The 12061-nt window shown below is 41.8% G+C and overlaps 1 protein-coding gene across 1 annotated transcript in view; it reads right to left on the bottom strand.

Moving 5' to 3' along the window:
* Positions 1-12061, bottom strand: part of DPYD (dihydropyrimidine dehydrogenase) — a 3292815-nt gene that overhangs the window by 1504897 nt on the left and 1775857 nt on the right. The window lies entirely within an intron of this gene.

The raw sequence follows: 12061 nt of genomic DNA, 5'->3' as shown, positions 1-12061 counted from the left end.
GGGAAAGAAAGAACATGCTCAAGTAGGAAAACTGTTTATGCATGACAGCTGGAAAGTCGCTCGGACTTAGAGCAGTGTAAAATTGCATCTTGCCGTTTTCAAGCATGGAGTGTCAGTATTAGATTATTGTGCCTCAGTGAAGGACAATTTTATTCCCAGTCTCAAAATATCCTCTGACATGCAATTTCATAGTCAGTACACTTAGCAGCGATGACTTCAATCTTCCCACCTCTTACAGAGATATAGAAAGGGATCCCGTATATTTGGTACATTTTGCTGCTTTGTAAATAATAATAATCATAGTTTGCTCATGAGCATTCATTCCTTTACACTCTATAGTTAGCAAAATATATTCAAGAAGTCAAACAATTCTACTCACATACTTCGGTGCTTATGACTTATTAATCATCTAAAGCAAAAAACAAACTACAACACTAAAAAAATACAAACAAATCTCATTCCGTAACAACTTCGCTGCATATCCAACTAAAATACAATTTGAAGCTTGAATGGAAGGAGCCTGATTTTTAAGCTAATGAGTCCATGATGATCTCATTTGAGTACTAAGGCCCTTGTTACAAGTTGCCCAGAATTATCGATGAGACTGGTAACTGGAGTCACCAGTGAATTTGAGGTTAGAAACTGGTGTTTCACCCAGATTATTTTTGCTGCTGAAATTAAAGAACATCTCCCTGTGAAATGAGAGAAAACATGCACAAATCTGCACAACACTAACTTCAACTTGTTATTCCCACACAACGTGTAATTCTTTCCGATTCCCTACCTCTGACATTATTGTGAGATCTAGAACCTCATTACGATGTTGGTCGGACTGCAACCAACTGGACAAGGTTGCGATACTACGGACATCTGCCCCTGCGGTCCAGCTGCCGCATTACGATGCGGTGTACGGAGGCAGCAGGCAGAGGGACCAACGAGCCGTCGCCAGAGCGGTCGGAATGTATTCCATAAAATAAGGGTGGTCGCTACTCAGACATCTCCGTAGGGATTACGATGTCCCTTTTGGTCTGCCTTTCGATGTCAATCCAACCGCCATAGGAAGGCAGATGGACACGGAATTTGGGAGCCCCTAGCTGGGCCTACCTCCATCTGCTGCCTCCACTATGAGACGGGGGGGGCACCAGTTGTCCACCCTAAACATCCCTGCACCATGTGGCAGGCACCCCATGGTATCTGCCACACGGGGCAGGAATTGTTTAAAAAGTGCATGTTTACTATTGCTGTTTGTGTTGCAACCCGGAGTACTAGACGTAGGGTGACCAACCGTCCATAAATTTCACGGACAGTCCGTAATTTGGACCCCACGTCCGTTGTCCGTGAGGATCCCTTTTACGGACGCCTTTTGTCCGTAATTCTGGCCATCACGGGGAGCAGCTCTGCTCCCTGTGAGAGGCCTCACCCCTGCTGACGGGGCCCCTCACACTCCTCCTGGATCACGAGAGCAGCCCCACACCGCCCATTGTCATTCTGTATGCCGGGCAATTGCCACATACAGAATGACAATGGGGCAGTCTGGGGTGTGACAGCATGTGGCCGCCTCCTCCTGCCTCAGTACAGCAGCGCATTCTGTGATAAAAGGTAAAACACCAATGCTGCAACGTTAACAGTTTATATAAAGAAGCCTGTAAAAGAAGTGAAAAAAAAACGGGTTATCGTTCTTTCTGTCTCATCATTTTTTAACTGAACTATTCTCAATATTATATTCAACAAAGCCATGGTTGCTGCTTTTTTATTTTAAGCCACAAACAACCATTGACAAAGCCAATAGTCCTGGCTTGTTGTTGGTGTAATGATACTTGCTGTATTATATATGTGGTTGCAATGAAATCAGCAACACAATACCAGTCGGGCGGAAAACTATGCTAAGCGCTGATTTTTAGACTAGGTGTTTTAAACCATGCCCTTAATTACATCGAACACCCCTTTTGAAGAAAACACCAATGTTTTTACACCACTTCAAGCCCTGGAAACAACACCATGTCACTGTCACCTCACATCCTGGCACTGTGCATCATGTGTGACTCATGACTTCTAAGTTGTCAGATTGCCTATGTGGAGGGGCATAGTGAACCCCCCCCCTCCACACCCTACCCCTTGCTTTAGGAACTACATCGAGGTGAAGTTCTTGATGGGCCTCTTCTGTCTGCAACTCTGCAGACAAAGGCTCAGCTCATAATGTGAAAAGGTGGGTGAGTAAATAAGTGAATGAATGTGTGAATGGCTGGATGGATTACTGAAAGGATGAATGGAAGGGTGAATGGATAGATAACAAAAGACAGGATGGATGGATGGATGAGTGGAACTATGGATGAGAGAAAAGGTAACTAGATGTATGTATGGGTGGATGGGTAGATGGATGGGTAAAAGGGTGGATGAGTGTGTGAAAGGATGGATGAGTGAAAGCTTAGATGATGGGCAAGTAAATGGGTGAATGGATGAGTGAAAGGATGGATGAATTGAATTGATAAGTGAAAGGGTGAATGGATGGATGAGTGAAAGGGGGTAGATGGACAAAAGGATGGATAGATGAGTGAAGAAGTGAAAGGGTGGATGGATAGGTGAAAGGGGGATGGAGAGAGAAAAGGAGGATGTATGACTTAAAGGGTGAATGGGTAGAAGGATAAGTGACTGGGTGGATGGATGAGTAAGTGAATGGATGGCTGGATGGGTGAAAGGGTAAATGGCTGTATGGATTAATGAATAGATGGATGGGTGGAAGACTGTACGGATGGATGGGGTGAAAGGGTGGGTAGATGAATAATGGATGGATGAGTGAAAGGGTGGATGGAGGGATGGATGAGTGAAATGATGGATGGAAGGTTTGCAAATGGTTGAATATGTTTGGATATAAATGGTCACACAGATGGAAGGACAGAATGAATGGTGAAAGACTGAATGATAGATAAAAGAATGATTACACCTTGTAGCACCCATTACCTTAAGTGACAATTTCTATACATTGACTTTCATGTTAATATGAGTCATTGTCTCTATATAATGTGTGTGATGTAACGCACTCCGACACCGACACCGCACCCTGCCCTACATAATTGGGATGAGTGACACTATAAGAGAAATTAAATACACATGAGAGACAGTCTAAGTGAAGATGAGGGGCACCATTGAAGGGTGGTAGCAAGGCAGGACTGGCTGGACCGGGCATCGGGTGATTCCTTGAGAGGCTGGAAAGGGTGGGGGCAGGTTTGTTACTGGGGGCTGGCACTGCAAAGTTCCTTGTATATTCAGTAATTTTCAATCAACAATAAAAGCGGCGTCACTTATATTCAGGTGTGGTTCACCATTGTCTGGTGTCAGCGAGATGCAAATTTTGAATCGTCTAAGGTAGCAAGCTGCGGCCATACTGAAAAAACGTGAAGTACACGATTGTCTCAACTTAATATAAACTTATTTTGACTTGTACTTAGATGGTTGTCTATTTACTTACTTATATACTATTGCGCGACCACCTCTGACGTGTCTGTAAAACTTACCTTTTGTTCCGCAGTTTTGTCCTGAATTTTGACCTTTCGTCCTGAATTTTTGTCCTGAATTTTTACACTCACTGTCCTGAATTTGCACCTATGCCAGTTGGTCACCCTAACTAGACGCTATAGTAATCATACACTTTACGACCACTGTGAAGGCGGTCGCTTTGTAATTCAGAAAGCAGGACCTCCAACTCCTTGTCAGGCAGTCCAGTTTCTGACACAATGCCGGTCAGACGCTTGTCCGACCGGCATCAGAATAGGTCCCCAAGTAACAGGAATTCCAGGAGGCAGTGAAATAACAGGGATTATTCCATGGCATTTGTAAGGAAGACTAAAGACTCAGAAAAAAGTATTAAAAAACCTATGCATTCTTTTTAATTAAAACTACCAGTCTTATAGTCAGTAAACAGATTTTAAATAAGGAAGATTAATTGAGAACGGCACCAAATGTCTTCTCTCACACTGCAGTAAAGAGGATCTTTTACCTTATGCCACAGGTTGCATTCTTCAAATCGCTTGTTGGTAATTTTCCTTAAAATCCAGTTCAGTTTGTGATTACAAACAGTCCATCAGGAAGTTCGATTTTTATTTGAAGGATTGACTTTCTCTTTCTCAAATATTGAGCAACAGAGCAATTGTGAATAGTACATTCTGAGTGTGATGTAGGTGTATATTGTAAACAAAACAGGTGATGGACCGAATGTGGATCAATGTCACACATTCACCCCAGTCCAAAGATCTGGGCCCAAATCCATCGTTTTTTTGCACTCCACACCACCCTGGGTTAGACAATGGCGATATGCAAATCAGCTCTGACCCTGTGCCCCATGGGAACAGTCCAGTCCGAATGTGAAACGATGGATTTGGGCCCAGATCTTTTGACTGGGGTGAATGTGTGACATTGATCCACATTCGGTCCATCACTTGTTTTGTTTGCAATACCGCCGTAAGTGCGCTGGGGATGCTCAGACGTGGGTCCCAGGCACTCCACACCACTGGAGTCAAGCTAGCCGGGCTGATGAGGTGTTACCTTGAAACCGGTCCGGTCCTCGGATGCTTGATTCCGTTCTGGGAAGGACATGGCTTTTGTAGTTCGGACTGGACTGTTCCCATGGGGCACAGGGTAAGAGCTGATTTGCATATCGCCATTGTCTAACCCAGGGTGGTGTGGAGTGCAAAAAAACGATGGATTTGGGCCCAGATCTTTTGACTGGGGTGAATGTGTGACATTGATCCACATTCGGTCTATCACCTGTTTTGTTTGCAGTAGGTGTATATTGTGGCTACCAGAATTTCAAGTTGTTGTTTTATTGAATTGCATACACTCTCTTGATTGGATTTTACTATTTACCTCATAGTTACTTGTATACCAGCGGAGCTATTAAAGTGCTGATCTTGTCAGTGGTGTAAGGTAAAATGATGCCCCCCCCACTCCAGAATGTGAAGAAAGGACCCCCAAGTCTTCTACATACCACAGATTTTCAATGGCATTGTGGCCAAATGGGGACCCTCCCACCCCAAACGGATTGGGGGCCCACCTGCACAGCAGGTGCAGTTGTGTCCTACTTTACATCACGGGTTCTTGTTACGAAAGTATTTTTTGTTATACATAGTTTTGATAGTAGAACTATGCTGTAATATATCTAATTTCAAAATTCATGTCGACCATTTTGACTAGGCTCTGACCACTAGACCAACCTACCTCTGAAGGACAATGAGACTTTCTCAACCTGACAACTTTCCATCGAAGTCCGAGTAACTAGTGACTTAAATAAAATGGAACACTTGCAGCCCCTCTGGGTTTTACACCAATATACCCCTCTCCCAAATGAATGTTCCCAGTTCCCAATACGTCCATTCCAGTTTCTCAATAATCAAACGCTCTCTTTTACTCCTGCGAAATTGAGATGATATATTTACATTTCAGGGAAGGCATTAAGGGCCAGATGTTACCCAGTCTGTGTCTATGGGATAATGCGTTCGTACATATGGGCCTAGAAGTCTGCAGACGCTTTTAACCAACAAGCACACTCGACAAAGTTATGACGCCACCATAATCTTGTTTACAGATGAGCTTAAGATGCTCACGACAGGTATATTCTGCCTAGAGAGTAGAGATCATGATCAATTTAGGAGGAGCAAGTAAGCAGGACTAAAGGTAAATGCAGACTCTGAGGGCTGTCGAAATTCATAGCGGTGAAATGTATTCTGCTACATGCTTCATAAGCAAAAGAGGAGTCAAGCAGAAGGTGAAAACCTACTCTAAAGTGGGGTACTCACAGTTATTCCTGTGCCTGCAAATTCAGACAATTTGCACTTTGCAAAGACCCCTGCTATAATGCTACATTATGCTTGCAGGTTGGAGACATGCATGGTACGATGGTGTCACAATGGCATAAAGCTGAACCAAAAAGTAGTAATTCCTGGCATATTGAGAGCAGGTAGTGAAACCTGTTGCCTGGAATGAATGTAAACAACATTGAATACATTTAAGTGCAACAGGGTCGGATAAGAGCTAGACCAATGTCAGTAAACGTATGTAACTCATAGTCTAATGTACATGCTTAGCGCAATATCTCTCCAAAGCACAGGATAGAGAGTGTCGGACTGGCCTACCGGGCAATCAGGCAATGTCCGGTGGGCTGGTCTAACTGGTCAGTGTGTGGTCATGTTTCGGGCTGTGTGTGAGCCAGTTTTATGGTCTGGCAGGTCGGATTTTACTCTTGATTTCCCTAATATTGCCGTTTTGAAATTGTGGGACGCTTTTTTGTAGCTAATTGAATCACTAATATGGTAGTCTTTTTGTTTTGGTGCCGAGGCCTATTTAGTGTCCCAGTCCAACCCTGTGGACAGAAACACGTCTTTGCCAACGTCTATGAGGGTTGACCAAGGTGAAACCTATTGCAATTGTTAACATTTGTTGCGGTTGTTATTAACTTTAATTTCAAGCCTGGTTATTACCAGTTGACCATGCCCTTCCTTTCAGCAAATTCTTCCAAACTTAAAATGTGTCACGCTTTTTAGTAGACACATTGCCCGTCATAATCCGCGCAAACAATAGCCCCCAATCAGCCCTTTTACAAGCTTTTAGTTCAAAAACTCGAGATCCAAGCAGCAAGCCTGAAGATACTAACACACAAAAGCACGACTTCCTTTCCGTGAACCGGGGAGCAAGAATGATAACTGGTTGTACATATTTTAAAAGTTTACACAAGCAAAAAAATTCCACTTTTGCATTATTGGGGCCGTTTACTGCACTGGGTTAGATTTATTTCCGAAAATGTGAAACAGCTTTAAATTATTTAGTGTTTTGTGCAATTTCCACTACAAAGATGTTTTATATGTCTGAGGCAATGTTCCGCCGAATAATACAAGCAGCACAGGGGCAGAAGAGATATAAATAATACAAATCTGACTCCCAGTCCTTATGCTGGTTTATGTACAGCGATGGTCAAAGTGACTTTTATTATGCCATTTGGAAAGCCTATGAATAGAAAGACTGCGTTCTTACACTTCGTCCTGCGGTCATTTGTGCCAACAATACCTTTGCAATATCCTAACCACTAGAACTCCAAAAGTCAACGTATTTTACCACTTTTTCTTTTTGTTTACTGTAGGTATGATGAAATCCTATATTTTGCAGCACCTATGTGTTAGCATATGACGCAGTTAATCTTGACTGACTATTTGAATCTCTTGTTTGGAACTGTGATAATTTCCAAGCCCATGCATAATATTACACGTCTGTGTGATTTCATTGCGCAAAATCAATCTATCTATCTATCTATCTATCTATCTATCTATCTATCTATCTATCTATCTATCTATCTATCAATCATCTATCTATCTATCTATCTATCTATCTATCTATCTATCTATCTATCTATCTATCTATCTATCTATCTATCTATCTATCTATCTATCTATCTATCTATCTATCTATCTATCTATCTATCCATCTATCTATCCATCTATCTATCCATCTATCCATCTATCTATCTATCTATCCGTCTATCTGTCTATCTGTATATCTATCCATCTATCTGTCTATCTATATATCTATCCATCTATCTGTCTATCTGTCTGTCTGTCTGTCATGTTGATTTGCTTACGTTTACAGTTATATATTGGTCTTCTAACACCAACATCCTTTCACATACACTAACCACTGGAGGGATTTGGAAAGGTGGGTGAAAGACTGGACTAATTAAGCTTAACAGAAAGTAATCTGGCCTACACTCATATTTCTGATAATGAACTTTAGCCATTGAACATGCAAAGTATCTTGAATACAGGATTATTGTTACAGATCACAGGACTGGCTTCTGCCATTGTAAGAATTTACACAATTTCAAAGCCTTTTCTAATGGGGGCTAGAGTTATAGTAAAGTGACTCTATTCAGCTGTTGATGACACCCGATTGGCGTTTGAAGGATCACATTAAGGAGAGAAAGCGCAACATAATTTTACATAAAACTAAAGTGGCATCTCTTTTAATGACACTGTCCTCATGAATGCATCCATATGCCAAAATGCTCTTCAAGAATGCGAAGAAAAGGTGCATTTTAAGGAAATTGAATCAACTAAGATTTCTTTCTGCCAGATGACCTCCAGAAGCTGATTGTAGGCTAAACTGAAAATCGTGGTCTCAAGCCTAAATGCTCTAGATCAATCTAAAAAACATGCATTTTCAATAAAGCAAAATAAAGCATAATTCCTGTAGTTTGTAATTAATTCTGCTCGACACTGATAGCAAGTGTAATTTTCAATGCACAGAGGATATATTAGCTCTGTGTAGACATCTCACTACAGAAGCAGTAGTTGAGTTCTCTTTGATCTGCAGTCTTTGGTCCAGGTATTTTATTTATTTCATTTATGTCTGAATTACCTCCCTGCCAATAGTGATCTAATATTCTTCTGTTAGATATGGTGTTAGAAAATGTCTTTTTTGTACGGTCACCCCCTTTTTTGCTGAGATGATGCTGGTCGTTTGTTTACTCTGCACGCTGGGGCACTGCTAACCAGGCCCCAGTATATGTGAGCAGACCCCTCAAACATGTTGAAATTGGCTATACTCCTAATTGGAATGCCCTGGTGGTGAAAAACCTCCAAAGTCATTTTTAGGTCGAGCGTTCGAGACCTCTTGTATATACTTTAGTGTATACTTAATATATGCTTATATGTGTATATACTTTGTGGGCTCTGGAGATCAGGCCTAGGACTTGTCTGCTTCCACCTAGGGACGTTTTTTTCTGTTCAACTGCCTCTATTTAACTTTCTTGATATAAAACGATCAACAGAGGTAAGTAAAATACCAGAATTACTTTAGCATTCAATAGATTCCAGTCCATAGAAATTGTCTTCCACGACCACCCATAGACAATATTTTTTTCAAATCTAGTATTTTCAGTGATATGACCTCCGAAGGCCCTGATTTTCTATAAAAAACAGAGCTTTGGACTAGACCATTTCCAGCTGAAAGGCAATATTTCTCTCCTTGTGTTCCCATACCTGGCGTGTCATGCAGTTTGGTACCTACTTTACCTCCACGTTAAAGAACAGTAGATATTTCAGCACCCAGGCTAGCTAAATACATATAAGGTCCCAAAGGGGAGACTGATTGCATTGCAAATGCTTGTTTACTGTGTCAAGGCTGGCTCTTCCATTGGAAAGTACTGGGTTACACCTTACCATGTTATAATGCTTAACTGCAGTTTGGAAGTAGCTATTAAAATTATTTAAGGGCTCATTTTAATAGTAATATAAAATCCAACGTATTGGTCAGGTTGGATTTAATATACCTTTTTTGTAAATTACACATTCAGAAAATTGTAATGTCCCTGCCTGAACCAAATGCACTTTTCTGTCAGTGTTCTCTCTCACCTAGCAGATGAACTGCTCCTTGATTAAGTGTTAAGAGGCTCCAAGAGTGGGGACAAGGGGGAGGGATGGCCCTTCACCTAACAGGATGGCCATATAGGCTGTGTCCAGTAACTAAATTAACTCCAAAGGATGCATACGCTGTCAATGTCAGGTATAGCTCACACCTGAGCCTGCACACTGTATGCCCCACTAATCAGCCATATATGAGGAAACAGCAGTTCCTGTGGACTAATGTAAGTAATTTAAGCAATACTTAAGCACAATCACATTACAAAGGGTAGAATAATGTCAGAGGGCAAGAGACCATCAACACAGTAGGTTCAGTGTAACATATTTTAAGAGTGTTTAAGAGAAAAAAATTACAATATTTTCAGTTTACAAGAGCAATTATTTGTGGATTGTGTCCCCAAGTAAAAATGGAACCTAAATGTGAGTTACAAAGTGAATATTTATATACATGGTTTCCATAAATCATAAGAGACGACCATTTATGTAAAATTTCTCAACAGCATCAGTATATAATAATACACGCTTGGTAATGGTTAATTCTTTCTGCTTGTCAATGGCGTTTCAACCCTTCTATCAATGTGGGTTCCAGTGATGATGGGAGATCTGAAATGCTATAAGTGCAGTCTTATGAAAGTGATGTGCCACAAGTGAAAGGTGAAAAAGGGTGTTACTCACATGAGGACCCGTCCGGGTTCTCAGTATGAGGCAAGGCTGGCATTTAAGGGTATAATTTGGCCTTCAGGCTCTGCCATCCACGCTCTACAGCCGTAGCGGTGTAAATTCCCTGATCAGTGCTGGGTACAGTGGCAAGGCACTGTGTATATCTGGAACACTGCTTGACCTGTGAAAGACACATGGAGGGCTGCTCCTGCTGTTGTGTCCTGTGAGAAGTACCATGAGGGGTGGACCTTATTTAATTTGAACACAGGGCCAAGAAGTGGACTCCAAAGTTCAGTTGGTTGACCTCCTGGTAAGAGACAGTGCCACAAAAGTTGCAAGAAGCCCACTTCCCTAAAGAGCCGAGCTGACCAGATCTGCCCTGGATGATGTTGATAGTTCTGTTGGACTAAGTCTTGACCTCCAAGTCCTGAGGTCTTAGAAACATTGGTTGGTGTTAGAGTATACGCCTCCTGCCCAAACTGCAAAAGCTACCAACTTTTCCTCTGAAGAACTGGCATGAGAATGAAACTACTGTCATATTGCTGGTTGCATCCAACTTGCTCGTTTATCCCATTGAAGGAGGCTTGACTGCCAGAAAAGTTTCTATGTCTCAAACAGAGGGTTTCATCAAGAGTGACAGTGAGTTGAAGGTAATCGACATCTAGACTTTCTAGACTTTCCTGGGCATGGACGACAGACTTCTCACACTCAGAGCTTTACTGCCATCATCGACAACTTGCAGTTTGCCCTGCTGATGACTCAACAGCAGCCACCTTTTTTCCAGAAACATTTATTTTAAGTGAGAATGTAACTGTAAGACCTGTCAGGTTGTCTTCCCGCAAACCTTTTAGCACAACTCCTTCATTTTCGCTGAGCTTGTGCTTGTTGACATTAGGACTTGGTGCACTTTCCCACAGCTAACCACTGCTAAAGTGTGTGTCCTCACTATTTAAAACATGGTAACATTGGCTTACCTTTATAAGTCCCTAGTAAAGTAGTAAAACCTATATCTAGGGCCTGTAAATTAAATGCTAATAGTGTGCCTACAGTAGTAATTGTGTCAGCCAGACATTCCTCAGGGCGCCTTTACAGCATGTGTGTGCAGTTTTAAAATGCCATTTGAACCTGACAAAATATATGGCCTAAACCTCCCTTTTTAATACAGATAAGGCACCCCTAGGGTAGGCCTTTAACAGCATATAGGGCAGGGTGCATTGCATTTTAAAAGTTGGAAAGGGACTTTTAACCTTTTCATGTCCTGGTAGTCAGAAACTCCTAAATTAGTTTTTCACTACTACAAAGCCTACCTCTCCTATAAGATAACATTGGGTTATCTTACTACATTGAAACATTTTAACTTTTAATTGGAAGCAGGTGCGAAGGTCGAGTTTAGATTCTAAAGAATTGTAATTCAGAACCATCTTTAATGGTAAAGTTAGAATTTAAGTCACAATTCTGAAAATGCCACTTTTCAAAACTTGTCATTTTCTTGTCCTAACCATTTGGTGCCTGCTGCCTGTATCCTTGGTCACATGTTGAGGAATAGCTAGCAGTTGGCCTTTGTGTATTTCTCCCAGGTAATGAGACAAAAGGGGACTAGGTGTTAGCAGGATGGGCCATCTATGACTTGATTAGGGAGAGGATTTGCCATCTACAACACCTCATAAAGGCTCTTCACTAGCACACCCACAAAGGGTTTGACACTAGTCTTTTTTGCTCCATGACAAGCTGGGGCCAGGGCAGGAAGGAAGGACATTCCAAATATCTCTGGGGGTTGGAACACTCCAGAGCATTCTAAAAAATCTCTGGGGGGTGGCTCCAATTATCAATATTGGATCCTCAGGTTTAACTCTTTAGTACACCTCTAGATCTGTAGAAGACTCAAAAGGACTGCTCTGCTACCCTGATTCAAGAAGAATACTACTCTACTGCCTGTGTGAAAAGGACTAGACCTGCATCTTGAACTCAGGACTACCAGAGTGACTCAAAGGGCAAATTGG

Source organism: Lissotriton vulgaris, chromosome 1_1, assembly GCF_964263255.1.
Source record: "Lissotriton vulgaris chromosome 1_1, aLisVul1.2, whole genome shotgun sequence".
Classification (NCBI taxonomy): domain Eukaryota; kingdom Metazoa; phylum Chordata; class Amphibia; order Caudata; family Salamandridae; genus Lissotriton; species Lissotriton vulgaris.
This window is presented reverse-complemented; position numbering and strand designations above follow the sequence as displayed.